Source organism: Gobio gobio (genome assembly GCF_949357685.1).
Source record: "Gobio gobio genome assembly, chromosome: 11".
In the NCBI taxonomy this organism is placed as follows: domain Eukaryota; kingdom Metazoa; phylum Chordata; class Actinopteri; order Cypriniformes; family Gobionidae; genus Gobio; species Gobio gobio.
Genome location: NC_137104.1, coordinates 16,678,947 through 16,697,799, shown reverse-complemented (window position 1 = coordinate 16,697,799; position 18,853 = coordinate 16,678,947). Strand labels below are relative to the sequence as shown.

At 37.6% G+C, this 18,853-nt stretch overlaps 1 protein-coding gene across 1 annotated transcript in view; it reads left to right on the top strand.

Moving 5' to 3' along the window:
• The window catches only part of atxn1a (ataxin 1a), a 121,031-nt gene that overhangs the window by 34,475 nt on the left and 67,703 nt on the right, over positions 1-18,853 (top strand). Inside the window, exon 2 of the mRNA XM_079829820.1 lies at positions 5,466-5,608. The gene's annotated coding sequence lies outside the window, so the exon portion shown is untranslated. The remainder of the gene's footprint in view (positions 1-5,465; positions 5,609-18,853) is intronic.

Sequence of the window (18,853 nt, the reverse complement as noted above, 5' to 3'; positions counted from 1 at the left end):
GTCTGACACATTGGCGTAACATTTTTCATGTTAATCATTTCAATTTTGATCAGAACCATACACTGTGGCTTTAATTCAGCTGACCTGATGAACACATTTCACCATGAAGTGTCCCATGTGTTTCACAATCACCATATGACATCCAGCGCTGTGAAAAAATAACATAAAATACACGAAAACACAACACTGCCAGAAGTTTCTGCCCAAACTTAAAAGGCATGTTTAAATTATTAGAACTAGAAGCATATCTTAAATGTTACATTTATCATGTGAACTTATATACAACATATGCATGTGTGTATGAGACATCAAAGCACGAGACAGACAGGGGTCGGAGGAGAACACCGGAAAATGTGACAGAATGGACTATATTTGCCTGTATTTGCAATCCACGAGCCGAGGTTCAGCTGCGCGACTCGCGAGAGTGTGTGTATGCGCAACGGGCACGCGCGGCGCGGCTCCCGCTCTCCTCCTGCACTGCTAGTGCATCCTCCAACTCTGGGCAGCCTTCCTTATCTCTCCCACTTTCATTTCTACATGTGACGTGACCTGCAGCACTCCACTTTTACTTTACTGTATGTCCACACACACCTCTTATTTCGCGCGAAAAGCACACCCACTGTCTGAGGTAACATAGGGGCACGAGGATACATTGCGCATGCGCGAACCGTGCGACGCACACACTCCGAACCGAGACAAGCGAACCGAACGGTTCGGTTTTTTTCCATGTACCGTGCCACCCAGGGCCGGCCCGTGGCATTGGCGGAATAGGCAAATGCTAGGGGCGCCACTCATCCATAGGGGCGCAAAAATCTATAACTGATACTATTTTATTCATATTAATTTGAAATATTACCAAATAAAGCGCAAACAAACTTAACCAAGTCCCCCGCATCTTCCCGGTCCGCCTCATCAATCTCCCCCGCCGAGCTACTTGAAGTGCGTCAGAAATATAACGCGCGATCAGTTTATATTTCTGATCAGTTATGGAATTTGCTGTGTCGCGTCGCCTCTCGCCGCATCTAATGTAGACAGGATTGCTTTCATTTTTTAGGGTGCTTGGCTCGCTCCAGGTGTAGACACGGTGAAAGTTGCCTGATAATTTATGACGGATGGCCGAATTGTAGTGTCATAAAAAACAGAAGCCCTCTGATGCAGGCAAGATAAGGGAAACACTGCAGAAATGCTCTTCTTATTTAGTATTTTTGTCTTTCTAGTCTAAATATCTAAAAATTCTTAAAACAAGATGCATTTACTAGATAAGTAAAATTATATTTTTTCTTAAGTGAATATATGCTTAAAAGCTAAATTATCTGCCAATGGGGTGAGAAAAATAATCTTGTTTCTGATTGAAATCTTGTTAATTGTTTCTGTCCCAAACAGAAATAAGATCATTTTTCTCACCCCATTTGGCAGATAATTGTGCTAGTTTTAAGCTAAAACTCACTTAATTTAGATTTTTTCCCCCAGAAAACAAGAAAAAAAATTATCTAATATCATTTTACTAGTAAATACATCTTGATTTAAGAATTTTTTGATGTTTGGACTGGACACAAGAAAAAATTAGTAAATAAGAAGAGCATTTTTTGCAGTGTTAAGACAGAGGTAAAGTGATGTAATGAATGAGTTTATTTAACTGCATAGTAGTGAAATACGAATGTACGCTAATTAATTCCAGTTTTACCTTAAACTATATGCAAGCAGCTGTTCTGGGTTCTCCAGTGGCCACAGATAGTGTATTTTGTCAAAAAATCAATCATATCTGTTTTTTTTAAACGCATGTAATATCACTTTTTTAATAACCTAATGTTTTTAGATTAGATTAGATTAGATTCAACTTTATTGTCCTTACACAAGTACAAGTAGAAGGCAACGAAATGCAGTTTAGGTCTAACCAGAAGTGCAATAGCAGCAAGTGCAGGATATACAACGTTTGCATAAGTGCAGGACATGGATATGTACTGAATATATATAAATATATCTATAAATAGAAAGATGGTTATTACTATAAACAGAATTTACAGGTGAATATGTACAGTGAATAATATACAGATGGTTATTACTATAAACAGAATTTACAGGTGGATATGTACTATGAATATAATATAATTTTTGTTTCTTTAATTTTTATACTCTACAGTTCTGCAGTTTTAAGGGGACATATGGACATTTTAAAATGTATTTGCCGAAATTAGTAATGATATTTATATACAGGTGTATTTAAAATAGCAACATTTTATGTAAATTTCACATTAAATATCTAAATTTCTCAGTTTAATTCATGGTGAAAACATGAATGTGCATATAAGTGGAAGTTTGCTGCCATCTACTGGAAAACAAACACTTTTGCTAGTTCTCAATAGTCTGTGCATGAATGCTAGATGCAATTACTTGTTATTTGTGTTTAGGCTGTAATGTGGCGTAGGTGCTATTTTTGTATAGTTTAACTATCATCAGCCTTTTAAAGAAATTAAATAATAATAATATCATGAACATAATGACGGGGTAGAATGGACTGGACATCATATAAAACAACAACAATAAAAATTAAAAAACATCAATGCATTAAAAAAATAAAACAGTACCAGTGTTTCCGCAACTTAAAATGAAAACATGTGGTGCTAAACCTTGATACAAGGGGCACCAAGTAAAATCTTGCCTAGGGCAGCAAATTGGTCAGGGCCGGCCCTGGTGCCACCCCTAGTATGTATGTATGTATGTATGTATGTATGTATGTATGTATGTATGTATGTATGTATGTATGTATGTATGTATGTATGTATGTATGTATACACACACACACACACACACACACACACACACACACACACACACACACACACACACACACACACACACACACACACACACACACACACACACACACACACACCAGTGTGCCAGTAAGCCTAGACACATCTTATTTTTGACTGAGATGTAATTAGGTTTTGAAGTATCAGATGACTAACTGTTAGTACTGTTATTATGACTAACTACTAGATAGTTCTCTGAATAGCAACTTAGAGTTGTGACTGACTGACAGTGGGCGGAGCATCAGATAGTCATTAATATTCTTTCCTGCCTTTTTAAACAGTCAGCAAAATTCAGAGCTGCTGACTAAGACAAGGAAGCATCATGGTTTATATGTGAGTATAATCGTGTCTACGTATATATCTATTTGCATGCATGTGTATATGTTTGATTTATAAAATTAGCTTTTAGCCTTTCTGCAGTGCTGTAGCAGTAAAACTTAAGGCTCCAGTACAAATCTCAACAAAAAGTGCAAAACTTGTCAATAGAGCACAACAGAGACCGCCTACTTAATCATGAAGGATTTTCCCCATTCATTTTCTCCATAGAAATGTCAAATTATGCTTTAATAAAGAGTTCTAAACCATAAACCACATCATTTAGGGAATGAACAACTAATTATGCCATATAAAAACCACAATATAATTGAAGGTTATTGTCAATTATTGAAATATGTAAGTTGTTTGATATTTTACAGTGACTGTTATGTCAGTTGCAATGCTTTTAGTGAGAGGTCATTCAGAGTCTTGAAAGGTTTACATTATGTATGTTAAAAATCAATTTCTCTGGAGAAAATGAATTATCATGAATTGTGTTTTCAGTTCTGAAGATCTGCTGAAGTTGAACATCATGTGACCTTAATGTGCTGTAAAAATGTATTGTAATGCAATATAATGTACTGTCAGATCGGTCAGATCAATCAGAGGTGAAATTGAAGTTTAAACTGATGTAAAGAGTTTGTAACTCCTCTACACGCATAAATACTGTATGTGCCGCTTTCGTTACCGTGGTTGATGGCATCTAAACAAGATCAACTGGCGGTTTACTCAGTCAGAATAGATTTGACACAGCAATATTTAAGAGCAAGAGTAGCTTGTACACAAACGCACAAGAGGACTCGTACTGTCCTGCCAGAGCATATCCTCCACCCTGCCACTTGTTTTGGAGAAACATACCAGAGCAAAATGAGACAACCGAGTGTCTTAAGTCCCAGGCTCTCAGCGTCTGCTTTGAAGCAAGAAGCGAAACATTTGAGAGGAAAAAAGGAGAAATAGTTCCTGATTCAAACAAACAAAGAGTGGTTGCCATGTCGACAGGCATCTATAAATAGTGTCCAATGTTTGTTTTGTGAATGCGGTCTCCCCTAGGAGCTTCAGAGACCCGGAGAGTGATTCTGATTAAACAGCTTTTCCTCATACCGCTCAGCCCTGGAATGAACCATTAAACTGGACAGAGAGGTTATTAAGGGGGAAAAAATAAAAAATGGCTTTGCGTAGAGGAATGTACACTTACTGATGAACGACTGTATTATTGGAATGAATCAGATAAATGTAATAAATATTTATATAATAAATATAAATATTATGTTATATGAAATGTTTTTGGTCAGTAGTCTCTGTACTTTTTTTCTTTTTTGGAAAAAGTCTTTCCAAGGCTGCATATATTTGATCAAAATACAGTAAAAACTGTAATTGTAAGAATTATTATTACAATTAAAAATAGGTTTATTTAAAATGTAATTGTAAATGATTTTTCTGCATCATTATTCCAGTCTTCGGTGACACAAGATCCTTTAGAAATCATTCTAATATGCTGATTTTTTGCTCAGGATTCTTTTCTTATTATTATCACTGTTGAAAATATTTCTGCTGCTTAATATTTTTTGTGGAGACTGTAATAATTTTTTTTTCAGGATACTTTAATGAAAAGAAAGTTCAAAAGAACACTTTTTATTTTAAAAAGAAATCTCTTGTAACATTAACATTTGGAAGATTTCATATATCATATATTTCATATATTTGTGTGTGTATGTATGTGTGTGTGTGTGTGTGTGTGTGTGTGTATAATAAATATATATTTATATATATATATATGTGTGTTTATTGATGTATGTGTGTAATTATTTATACACACACACACACACACACACACACACACACACACACACACACACACACACACACACACACACACACACACACACACACACACACACACACACACACACACACACACACACACACACACACACACACACACACACACACACACACACACACACACACACACACACACACACACACACACACACACACACACACACACACACACACACACACACACTCACTCACTCAGTATATGTATGGCTGAAACTATTTAAAGTACAATCTCAAGTAGTCTCTTGTTACCTTGGTTACATATTCAAGAGGAGTTTCGTAAGAGGATTTCAGAACACATTTTATTTGAATAAATGTTAGATATAAATGTATATTACCTATTTCATATTTATAAAATGTGTTTTTATTTATTTAAAACACATTTTCTCTTTTGGATGCTCAAATATACATTCTAGCAGTACAATATAGGCTAATGTAATATAGCGTAACAGCCACTTGGAGCTCAAGTGTAAACCTCTTTGTCTTTGAATGTGGCAGGGAATGGTGAGGGTAGTTGGAGCCAGACAGACGCAGACGTGGACAGACAGAGTGGGAATCACAAGCCGTCCCCTGGACCCTTCTCTCCGATTGAACATTGGAACTTTCTACCTGCTCAAGATTTGCCTGTATCCTCCGATTGGGTAAGACAGCAGTTTACTTTCACTCACTTGAACGTTTCTAGATTGGCTTGTGCAGAAGCTCATACTTTCTTGGATCAAGCTTTTTTTACCTCCAACTTCAACACATGTACTCGGAATAGACTGAAGGAGAGACTGTAGTGATGCACTGATCATGATTTTTAATAGCTGATTCTGATATCGGTTGGCGATTTTTGTCTTTAAGCACATTTATTTGTTGTTTATTTGCTCTATAACAGGCAAACTGGCCTTAAACAAAAATATCTGTTGCCATTTTAAATTGGAGGCAACCACCACTGCATTTTATTCATGATTCAAACAAAGATGATCCTACACACATGTAGCAGTTGTTTTTGATAAGATTGTATAATTTCAAGGTTTAAAGTAAAAACAGAACGGTCTGACTTTAGATTTGTGAAATTATGCTACATAAGACACCTGCACAAAACAAAAACAGCAGACAGACTGAATGAAAATGCAAATTCACTCTATGACAGTAGGTGGTGCATATGGAACCGCAGCGGTTTCTTTTCTATTGTTCTCTTCTTTGCGTCAATCTTCGGCGTATCCCGTCTCTGGCCTGTGTTAACGTCCTGTTAACAGACCTTGTAATAGGTCTGTTATAGTTTGTGTGCGTGTCCGGAATAGAGATTGGCCAAAATAAAACTAAAAACCATTGCCGTGACTTATGTGTTGTCTTCTGCCTGTACTGTAGGGTTTTCTGTCAGACTACTGGAAAAAACATGGAACATTTTCAGTTCTTTTCTCAGTAGTGGTTGTGTGTAAAGACAGGTGACGTTAGGTCAGCCTCATCACACAGCTGCGTGGAAATGTATTAAGTGCCTATGTTTCTCTTCTTCTTTCTCTCTATACTTCGATCATTTACTTGTTATCTCTCTTTCGCTTGCTGACTCAACACTAGACTTCCTCTTTTTCAAAGTCCTCTCACTTGTTTTCCGTTTGTTTCTACCTCCAGGTTTCTTTGTTGTGATCACATAGTTCTTTCTCTTTTGTTGTCTTTTTGTCCTCTGATTTTCGGTCTATGCCTCCATGTTTATGTCCATCTTAGAGGGATATTTCTCCCAAAATTAAAATAATGATTTAATCCCCTTCATGTCATTCCAAACCCCTATGACTTTCTTCTGTGGAACACAAAATGAGATATTTAAAAAAAACAATACATGACCTCATTGACTTTCTTAGAATGGACACAAAAAGGACAATGAGACACAAGTGAGTCATTTTTGTGAGACATTATCCTCACCAAAAAATGGGACTTTTTGCCAAAATATCAGCTCACAAAAGGAAGTTATTTCAAACACTCAACTGACATTATAAAGTGATTTTGGAGTAAAAACATTTTATTAAATGTTGTCAGACAATTATACGTTTGGGTTGCTTTTTTAAATGCACGTTATAAGTGAGTCAAACTCGCAATGCTTTCAGAGATGGAGCAGCATTTATTACTGATCACACTGCCGCTCTTCACCAACACTCTGTGCATATATTTATTATATACAAATTGCAGCCTTTGCAATTTCATAATCGCTCTAAGCCAAATCGTGATTTTGGTTTTATTTCTCGTGCAGCCCTACAATTCAGCACTGTGAGTGTAGAAATGTGGAAGTTTCACACTGTTAGACCCACCTTTTCCTCATCAAAGGTTTGATCTTCATCTTTCAAAAGCTGTTTTCCCTCTCAGCGCCGTAAGACAGTGGAAATAATTTAGCTTCTGTTGTGGAACTAATTTCACTTCCCATTCTGACTACGAGCTTCTGTTTGAAAAGGAAGAAGCCTCCAGCCTGTCATAGCGTGTTAGTGCACATATAGACTGAATGTGATATGTGGTGTAAGATGACGTTTCTGTGGGGTTGGCTGTGCGTATGCGTGTAGCGTGTCTGTGGGGACGGGATCTGATGCTGGTTGAGCTGTAGTCAGGCCCAGCGGTGCGTGGATACACCCGTCAGGAGTGTCTGTTCAGCTTTGAGTTCTGACAGGAATCTCTCTCTGCCTCTGGTGTCATTTCACACTCCCTCATTTTCTCCTCCAGTCCCCCCTCGTTGGTCTAAATGTAAATCCACTCATTCTCTCTTTCCCCTTCATTCGGTGTCATGTGTAGCTTCCTTTTCCTTCACGTATCTCAACCTTTTTATCAGTCTCCAGTCAGGATGTCAAAAGTACTGGTACTTCGGTACCAAGTCGAAAGTAAAATTTGAACATGTAACTATATTAGTTCCACTGAGTACCAGATATATGGGCGCGAGAAATGTGTGTGGAGAGACATTTTTTAAATAGCATGTGTAAAATTGGCCTTTTGCGGACAAATGTTCTTGAGTAATGACCACTAAACTGATTTTCTACATAACTGTGTATGTTATGTCTCTTGTATCACTCCACAGTCTCTTTATTTCTCACATACTAAAATAAAATTCAACTCAAATTAAAACTTCCTCCCCATTTATTTGGTTTGTACCAGTGTTTAAAACTGGATAATGCGATACTAGCTCACTGACTGTATATTATATACTAATATTAACAAATACAATTAAAGCAGGTGTTTCTTAATTAAATGGCATGGTGTTCATAGTGTAATTATTATATACTGTATACTATTGTTCAATAGTTTGGGTTTGGTAATATTTTTTCTAATAACACAGTGTATTTTTAGGGCTTGCACTTTTATGGGCTGACATTTGTATATTTAGGCTGTGAATAACAAATCATTTCACACACATTTTCATTATAAAAAAATTCAATAAACCACATTCACTTTTCAAATTTCACTTCCAAAATAGTCAGTTTGTTTAAAAATACAACCTAATATTCGACAGGCAATTTTCTGTCCATAACATTTTTCTTTCACTGCTTAAATATGTTGAATTTCAGCCCATAAAAATGCAAGCCCTAAAAATAAGCTTTTTTTTTTGTTTCAAATGCATTTGTCATTATTTTACTTCCATAAATGTATTCCTGTGATGATTTTTAGTCTTCGGTGTCACTTGATCCTTTAGAAATCATTGTAATATGCTAATTTTGTAAACCGTGATGGTTCTTTGATGAATTAAAAAGATTAAAAGAACAGCATTTATTTGAAATAGACATTATTATTATTATTAAAATCATTATTTTGATTATTTATCAAATATATATATTATATATTGTTAATTTTATATTAACCTATAAAAAAAAGGTTCTATATGGCACCAAAAATGGTTCTTGGCTCGTAATCATAGGGGAACTTTTTTAGTGCTATATAGCACCAATTTTGGTGCTTCAGTGGTTCTTCAGAGGTTCTTCACCGGTTCTTTGACTAAGGTGCTATATAACACCTCTGAAGAACTGCTGAAGAACCACTGAAGCACCAAAATTGGTGCTATATAGCACTAAAAAAGTTCCCCTATGATTACGAGCCAAGAACCATTTTTGGTGCCATATAGAACCTTTTTTTTTTTAGAGTGAAGGCTTAGGTAGGTGGTACGTGTCAAAGTAGCATCCACATGGATGGCAGGACCCACGGTTTCCCAGCAGAACATTGGCCAAAGCATCACACTGCCTCCGCCGGCTTGCCTTCTTCCCATAGTGCATCCTGGTGCCATGTGTTCCCCAGCCTTCACTCCCCACATGCATCAATGAGCCTTGGCCACCCATGACCCTGTTGCCAGTTCACCACTGTTCCTTCCTTGGACCACTTTTGATAGATACTACTGACAACTACAGCCCGGGAACACCCCACAAGAGCTGCAGTTTTGCAGATGCTCTGACCCAGTCGTCTAGCCATCACAATTTGTCCCTTGTCAAACTTGCTCAAATCCCTTCCTCCTCCTTGCACATTTTTCCTGCTTCTAACACATCAACTTTGAGGACAAAATGTTCACTTGCTGCCTAATATATCCCACCCACTAACAGGTGCCATGATGAAGAGATAATCAGTGTTATTCACTTTACCGGTCATAATGTTATGCCTGATCAGTATATATATATATATATATATATATATATATATATATATATATATATATATATATATATATATATATATATATATATATATATATATATATATATATATATATATATATATATATATATATATATATATATATATATATATATATATATATATATGTGTGTGTTTTCTATATTTCACCTTTTTAATTCTTTTACATATTTTTTTCATGATGTTAATATTGACTTTGGTACTTTTGACATCCTTTTTGCTGTTATTCTCATCCTCTCATCCTTCCTGATTTTTTTTTTTATCTCCTACAAATGTTCTCCTCATTTTCTCTCATTCATTCTCTTTCTCTCTCTCTCCTGATCTCTAATTACTAAACAATGAGTTAATTACCTGAGTCAGAGCTCATGAATTTATTCATATGCTCTCTGGCACTCTGGTAATTACCAAAAGCTTGTAGTGTACCAAGTAGAAAGGTTCTCCCCTCGCAAAGGGACTGTTCACGTCTTTATTAAAGCATCGAGCTCCCCCTGCTCACTGTATCTGTACAGGGTGACCATAACGCTGTTACCAAGAGATGACTTATCGCGCTATTTTTACAACTCATATTATGAAAGTCATGTCTCTATTCCCATAGATGAATGTTTACAATTTCCACTTGGAATGAGTGACTAAAGAATTCATTACATCACCACTGTTTACAGCAGCGATATTTCGGAAAGGGAGGGCTGGAGTTATTTTTCAGCTGTGTTGTTGTCCGCAAGCTCAAGGCAGAACTCCATCGATTGGCCCGTTTCCAGTTAGTCCATCCTGAAGTGAGTCTTTGTGCCAATATACGACAAGCTCTGCATCTGTCCTCTCCACAGCCCTTGGCACAAACTGCACAACAATGCAGCCAGTCAAGTATCTATAGAGTTACTGTGTACAGAAAGCGTCGCATAATGATCTTTAATATCTGCAGCTTATTGGGAGGTAATTCCTCCTCTGCGCCTGAAGTGCATCGATTGAAGGGTGACTGGGGAAGAATAGTTTCATAATGGCCTAAGAGTTTGATTTCGATCTCAAAAATGAACACAAATAATATGTTTACAAAGGTAAAATAATCCTTAAAGGCATTATATGAAATTATGCTGTGAATACAGGATTGTGGGTCGTAGGAGGTCAATGTCACATGAATAAGACATTGAATTATTATTTTTCTTTTTTTTTGTGTTACTTTTAGTTCATGCATCACTGCTATGAAATGCGCTGGACGTACTGAAGCGCTGTCATTTCCCTCATGGTCTCCCTGATAAAGACTAAGACGAAAGGTCAGCCACAGGACGGATGTCTCACAGACAATGAGTTCAAAGGAACTTCTGTTTTTCATAGAAGTCATTATCGAACTGGTGCTTCTTTCTCACACTTTATTCAGCCAGATAATGAAACAAAACAATTGAAACATCCTTATCTGCCCCACCTTGCAAATCCACATATTAACGTTGTTATTTCACGCCGTTGCATTACGATATCAGTGACGACTATCTCTGGACTATAATTAGATTTATGCTAAATAGCCCCTCTCCACTCTTTCCTTACTAGTGTTATATTTTATTTTATTTTTTTGCAGGTTGCAGCTACAACCAAACCTTTTTGTGGCAATTTCAGTTTGCATAGATTCTTTCCTTTAACAGAGTCAAATGTCTTGACGTTATGATGGCCTCATGGTGTCTATTTTATTCACTGGGTAGCCCCACCCACACTGGAATCTCATGCATTTTAAACATCAAATGTGTTCTGATTGGCTTGGTTTTGACTCATCTGTAGAACACAAAATGTAAAGTTTTGAAAAGTTTCCTGGTCGCTCTTTTCCATGCACTCACGATGAACTAGGACTGGAGCTTCAATGCTTCAAAAAGGCCACAAAAGCACCACATGACAGCTTAATGTGTCAAACAGACTGACATTTAAAAGGACAGTTCACCCAAAAATGAATTTTTTTATGTTTATCTGCTTACTCCCAGGGCATCCAAGATGTAGGTGTCTTTGTTTCTTCAGTAGAACACAAATGAAGATTTTTAACTCCAACCGTTGCTGTGTGATAGTCGTATAATGCATGTCATTAGGGATATTTTAGAGTATGAGAGCAATGAGTGTAAAAACACATAGACATCCTTATTAAAGCATGCTGCTCATGGCGACACATTGATGTCTTAAGACACGAAACGATCGGTTTCTGCGAGACACCAAACAGTATTTATGTTATTTTTTTACCTCTTATCAGACGATTGTCATCTAGTATTCCCAGCGCCATAACTTCCGGCGAATAAGGTCAAAATACTGGCGTTATCAAAGATATATAAACGTAGATGCCCCATTCGACCGATCCGGGCAGGCACTAATGAGGAATCTATGTATATATCTATGATTGCGCCGGCATTTTGCAAGTATTTTGACCTTATTCGCCGGAAGTGAAATTAAATACATTTTTAAATATGGATATTTTTCTTACACAAATGCATCGATTCGCTTCAGAAGGCCTTTATTAACACCCTGGAGCCGTGTGGAGCACGTTATTTGATGGACAGGTGCATTTTTTATGGGCTTCAAAAACAGAGCAACTATTACTGCCATTATAATGCTTGGATTAGCCAGAACATTTTTAATGTAACTCAAATTTTATTCGTCTGAAATCAGAATGTCATATACACCCTGGATGACTTGGGTGAGTAAATCATGGGCTAATTTTACTTTTTGGGTGAACTATCCCTTTAAGTCCACCTGAAGTTTTTCTTAGGCCTGTTGATGAGAAGTAAAGAAGGAATCATTCTTTTGAGTTGGATTTTTTTGAGTCCAGTAGATCCACTTCACAAAACCAAACTCACTGTTTGAAGTTTCAGCTATTAAAGGCTCGCTGGAAATGAAGATTGCCAATGTCAACAAATGTCTTCAGAAAACGCATTTATCATACTTACTGGAGCTTTTGCATCTGTATTGCTTATTCCCAGTTCTGTGAAACTGCAAGGGAGAAAAAACAACCAGTGCATTCTTCAAAATTTCATATTTTTTGTACTTTCGGTGGTCCTGCACTAGCCAAGCGACTACTATTGAGATACATGGGATACTAGTAGCGGATAATAAGATATTCATATAAATAAATCGCAGTTATTCTTATACATTCCTGCAGGCTGTTTTGTCTGGGTCAGGGACACTGGTCACTAAGAAGCCAGAAAGAAGAGAACAGAGCAAGTCTTTCACCGAGACAGGGAGAGATGAGTCATTCCTCATGTGAGATTTTGAGGAAGAATTAAAGGGAAGCCTTCGGCAGGGACACGCCAGGTCTTTCTGCACTCTGAAGCTGCGAGAGAAAGACATGTGGCAGATAAGGTGCAAGGCGGGGGAGGTGATGTGTTTATCGTAGGCAGTGTGTGTGTGTGTGTGAGTGTGAATGTTTTTTCACAGGACGGACAGCTTCCATAATGTGTAGCAAGATGCTTGAGGTCTCCGTGATTGACGGGTCCTGCCGGGTCTGATGGATCCTCGGAGGGAGAGGATAGATTAGTGTCTCTATTTTTCTGTCACTCGCTACTTTGTTTAGCTCTCGCCCTTTTGCTCTCACTCACATTCTCTTCACTTTTCTTTCCTCCGCTTCAGACTCCCTTTATTGCTATTCAGAGTGAAACTTGATTCATTTGACTGAAAGGAAGTGCAGTTCTTGGAATGCAAACCTTAGCATGCACGTATCTGTCACACCCTTGTGAAAATGCAAACATTGCACAGCAGTGTTTAATCAACACGTACAAAAGCGACACTCAGAAACGCTCATTTGCATGTAGCTATCCGTGACTTTTGAAATGAGGAGCCGAAATAAATTCATATCCCCTCTGAGGATAAATTCATGGTACCAAATGATGTTTACATTTGAATTAGATTTTTTTTTTTACAAAGATTATGCATGGCAGGATTTTTCAAAATGGGTTCGGCTGGAAAAAAATCATGTTAAAAAAACACTTGCAGAATTAAAGGTGTCATTTGATGCTATTTTAAAAATGTATTGTTTTGATAATTTGGTGTAATAGAATAGGTTAACAAGCTTTAATGTTAAAAAAAAAAACATTAAATAATGCACATTATTGCAGCTCCCCTATTCCCAGTCTGTCTAAAACATGCTGATTTCTACAAAGCCCCTCCTTCCGAAAAGCTCTGATTGGCCAGCTGACCCAGTGCTTTGTGATTGGCCAAACCATATACTTTAAAAAAAGATGGATGAAGCCAGCAATGTCCGAATATGGCACTGGCATCTTGCGCTAATTTGGGACCTGCGTCTGCGCATGTAGAGAGCAGGAAGTAGAGTCGCGATATCAAAACCACGCCCACACTCCCACAGTATCTGTTAGTACAGTTTACTGCAGAATAACTCATTATGTCGGAGTGAAATAAACAAGTTATGGAAATGTAGAAATTAAAGCTAAATTTGCCAATCTCCTCCTGAAAATCCCCCCAAAAGTCAGTTGAGACGCTTTGGCTTCACTTTTCAGGACGTGTGCTTGGGCCAAAGGACGCGTGCTTGGGCAAAAGACCTCAAGCGTGTGTTAGAAATGCAACGCCCCTTACCATAATTGCGAGCTTCTGCTTCCAAGACTTCTAAGCATTTGTAAACACACAGTTGATAATGTTATCGGTTTGACCACATCAGTTCGAGTCGGATTCTGAAAATGCGGATGATCAAGCCGTTCGATTGAAACCAACTTTGCAAGCACGACTACACAATTTCAAAGTGGTAAGTAGTCATTGTAGCCGGTGTTGTACTCTCCCAGGCTCAGGCACAGCTGTCATCTGTAAAATTCACTGTGCACAAGCAAACTTTTGGGTTGTACTGCTCAAGAGCAGCTTTATAAATAAATCTTAACCTCTGATTAACCTCTGAAAGCAAAAGCGGTTTTGCTTTCTCATCCAAAAACACAGCGTTTCTGCGACATGGCGACAATAATTCACGGAAACCTCACCTTCTTTCTTTGCGTAAGCCTTGGGTGCCTTGGGTGTGGGTGGGTTGGGTTCACATTGTGACGTAGACGTTTGAGGAAGTAACATATGGACTCTGTTAGATCTAAATGTGAGCTTTGTAACATAGCAGATTGTTTACATGCACAAACGGATACATTACACACTAAAGGAAGGGGAAAATATTAAATGCATCATGTGACATTGTCAGAAATCATGACAGCATTCACTATTATTTAATTCTATTAACATCATTCGTTTTGAACAGTAATAAATTACAACTAAAAATATATATTTTTGAATTATATTAAATTTAATCTATTTTGGAATAAGACTGTAACAACAAAATGTGGAAAAAGTGAAGAGCTGTGAATACTTTCCAGATGCACTGTAAGTCACGTCAAAGTGAAAAAAAAAATTTGATAATAGAATTCGTTTCTACAAACAATCATTAGGCTTTTATTAATAGTGACTTTCTTTTGAGACCATTAGTCAACAAATCCTTGGAAAACACTTTTCATCTTGTAATATTTGTTTTGCTCTATTTTCTATACTGTCAGTTTTTTCATTTTTTATTATTAAAATGTTTGAGCAGTTTCTGCCTCCTTGGATGGAAACCATTGGTTGTAATTGTTAGAGCACGTATTCAGTAGTCCATTCTTGGAAAATCATGCCCTCTCTTTAACTCTCTCTCTGTTCCCTTGATTCTCTCTATTTCTTTCACATTCACAGAGACAGAGAGCGAGGGATCAGTTGAGTAGCTCTCTCTGGTTGAATGATTCATCCCAACACACACACACACAGCAAGGAGAGCTTCTGATGCAGATATTTTTAGAGCGCGTTGGCAGTGGGATCCATAGAGATATGCGTGTGTGTGTGTGTGTGTGTGTGTGTGTGTGTGTGTGTGTGTGTGTGTGAGAGTATGTGTATGTGTGAGTGAGTGAGTACTATAGACAAAACCAGAACGTGATCAGAGAAGTAATGTCACATCAGACCGCAAAGACAGTGACTCAGAGAGTCTCCTTTCAGTAAAAACACACAGCGCTCACAATCAAGAGACTCTACTGTTCAACACATTATAGACATTGGCCAAACATCAGACATTACTGAATGCAAACCCAACGCAAATAAATCACTGAGCAGTCAATACTCTTGCTACAAACTATACTGACCAATCAGCCATCAGAACACAGACACTACTGACACAGAAGATACATATAGGGTGTTCTGTAATATACAAATAGGATTAATGAAAATGTCTTTAAGAAAAGAATATAATTCATTGTATAAGAACAATGTTAATTGCAATACTTATATAAGAAATATATTTAGTTCCAGTAGATTCTCTTTATTTTTAATTAAACATTTTTTCCAAGTATTTGAATTCTTAATGTTTTTTTAACAGTAAAAATAAAGAAACAAAAACTTTATTTTCCAAAGTTTCAACTGTTTTTCCAGAATACCAACTATTCTTATCTTAAGAAGAATTAATAAGAGTTGTATTCGTTAGAATGTTTTTGAATCAGTTTCAGACACTTTATTCTGAAATCTAGATAAGCTGATGCATCAAGGAATTAGGTTAAAACTTAATTAATATAAGTGTGTATCAAAGTCATGTCAGAATCCTTCTTTTAAAGGGGTCATTTTTATTTTTTTATACTGTTGTCTGAGGTCAACTTATGACGTTCGCATGGTTTTTACATTCAAAAACGTCATAATAAATAAGTAATAGGCTATTTTCTGCCCTGGTTTTGAGGCTCTCTCCTGGAACGCTCGGTTTTCATGGGCGTGCCGCACTGAAGACTTGGAAGTAAATGCCCACGGCTAGGATTGGATAAGATTTGCATATTTTATGAGCTTCAGCTCCCCTCAGTACATGTGGGAATTGTTTTGAAAGCGTGTGGGAAAATCGCGCGAACAACGCACATCAAGAAAGGAATGTTATTTCACTATTTAAGATAGCCCGTCGGCAGGCCGGGCTTACGTTTTGGTGGCCCGTCTGGAAAACACACATAGGCCCGGGACGTTGGGCTTTGCGAGCCCTGGCCCATAAATGTCCGAGTCTGATCCTGAATCGCAATGAACACCACAAATAAAGGATTCTTTAGCCTTTGACAGCGTGCCAAGGTATGTTCAGTTAGACACGTGTATATATAATCAATAGATATCAAATGATCTGTAACAATGCAATACTATCACATATTAAAAAAAATGTTTTACTCACATAAGTGTGTTGCTTCATTCGTTCATTTAATCTCATCCTGTCTGCAAATCCAATCTCTTGTTTACAAACGAATCCGTGGTGAAATGAAGGAACAAACATGCAATGTCTTGACGTGAGCTGGATATTCATTAAATATAAAGTTCATCCATGCATTCCGTAATACTGGAATCCGAATGAAGCTTATGTGGTATGTTTATTGATTAGAAGTTTGATCCGGTTTAACTCAATATAGGGCTATATCATCTCAGGCATGAGTCGTGGGCAGGGCTACAGAATCAGGTGTTGTTCTTTTTCTGTAGAGGTGGTGCTTCACTACACGATGATGTCAAGGTGTGGCATATTCTGAGATCGATCTTTTGCTGGGCCTGGTGTCAATAAAAGTTTTTCTTTAACTAAAGGCCTGTACACACCGGGACGAATGTCGCGTGCGCTTATCGCCAGCGTTTTTCGTGATGTTTTTCGGCGCGTCTTGAGTGTTCACACCCAAGCGATTTCCACTGGCATTGCGCCGAGTGAACGTGCACATTCAGTAGATGCGCTCCCGGTACACAAGGTGGTGCTGCGGCACTTTACGCTTCTGACAGTCGCTTGTCATACAGAAGAAGAGGAGAGACAGTATTTACGTGCTTGCCAAAACCATAGATATTTTATGTCTATGGCAAAACCATTCACACACTTTTTGCTAACTGGCAAGCAGCATTAGCAGCCTATCTTCTTCTTTGTCTTCTTACTACTTCTTCGTCGTATCAATGTGTGCTCGGCAAGACTGATTTTGTGCTTGAGCGCCACCAAGTCGTGTTTTACTGTCACTTCAGCAGCTCCAGGCACGTGAACAAAAGCGCTGATCTCATTGGTCGGCCAGTTTTTTACGCGCCGCGTCAAAATAAAAAAACGAACCCGAGGCGGTTTTTTTAAAATGACGCTTTTACGCCTGGCGTTTTACGCGTCGGTGTGCACACTCACATTGGCGCCCATTGTTTAGTCACGAGGCGTTAAACGTCGGCGATAAACGCGCGCGAAAATCGTCCCGGTGTGAACAGGCCTTAACAAGGAAGTTTTCAGCTCTGAAACTTACAGGATATTCTTATATTACCATGACATTTTATATATCAAAAGCTCAATTCAGGACCCCTTTAAACCTTATTTTATGTGGTGCATCAACAAATTATTTTATTTTATTTTGTACTATTTCTTTTAATTATTGAATGTATTTATTTTATTTTATCTTAGTTTTAGTTTTATTGTGAAATTGAATAGCACTCTAGCATACTAATCATACTATTTCTGCAACATATAGCATGTATACTATAAATAATACTGAAACTTTCTATTCAGAGAGTACTTGGATGGCCTACTATATTTGCCAAAATGAGTTTACAACAGAGCACACTGCACAGAATACTGTATCCCACAATGCAGTGCACTTGCTCTTTCATGTGCAAGGTGATGAATAAAACATAAGAAATATCCATGTTGATTTCAATATCATTGTTTGATCAGACTGCTGAAAGACACTAGTGTGAACTGCCATGTGTGGATATTGCAGTATGTATAAATCGTATAGTATTCCTTTACAAACATAGTCATAAACTCTACACTAACAGAACATAAACACTGACCTCATAACACCATAACATGTTTCTTGTGATTTGCACATTGGGTATGTTCACTATGCTACTGTTATGCAAGCACTCATCGTTCAACTATGTAATGTAAACACAACGCCCTGTGCTACATGAAGGTTCTAGTGCATATCACAGGCACTATATCAGTCTGCTAATAGAAATATATTTCAATTAGCATGGATGTACTTCCAGTCGGACTTAGCTAAATCCTTTATGTGAGTCATATGTCAGGCTCCGAGCTTAGTCGAAGCAGCCATTCTGGGTTAAATGAGCGCTGACTCTGAATAATTAAAATGCCTCACCAGTTCCCTTGTCCTTGCCTGGGCCTTCTCTCATAACTCACCCACATATAGAGACCCGGGCTGGAATGGTTTTGCAAAGCCAATGCAGGCGGTGGAAATGCCTCCTCTTGTCATTCCGAGGGACAACCTGTTTTCACCATCTAGATGATAATGATGAGTGAG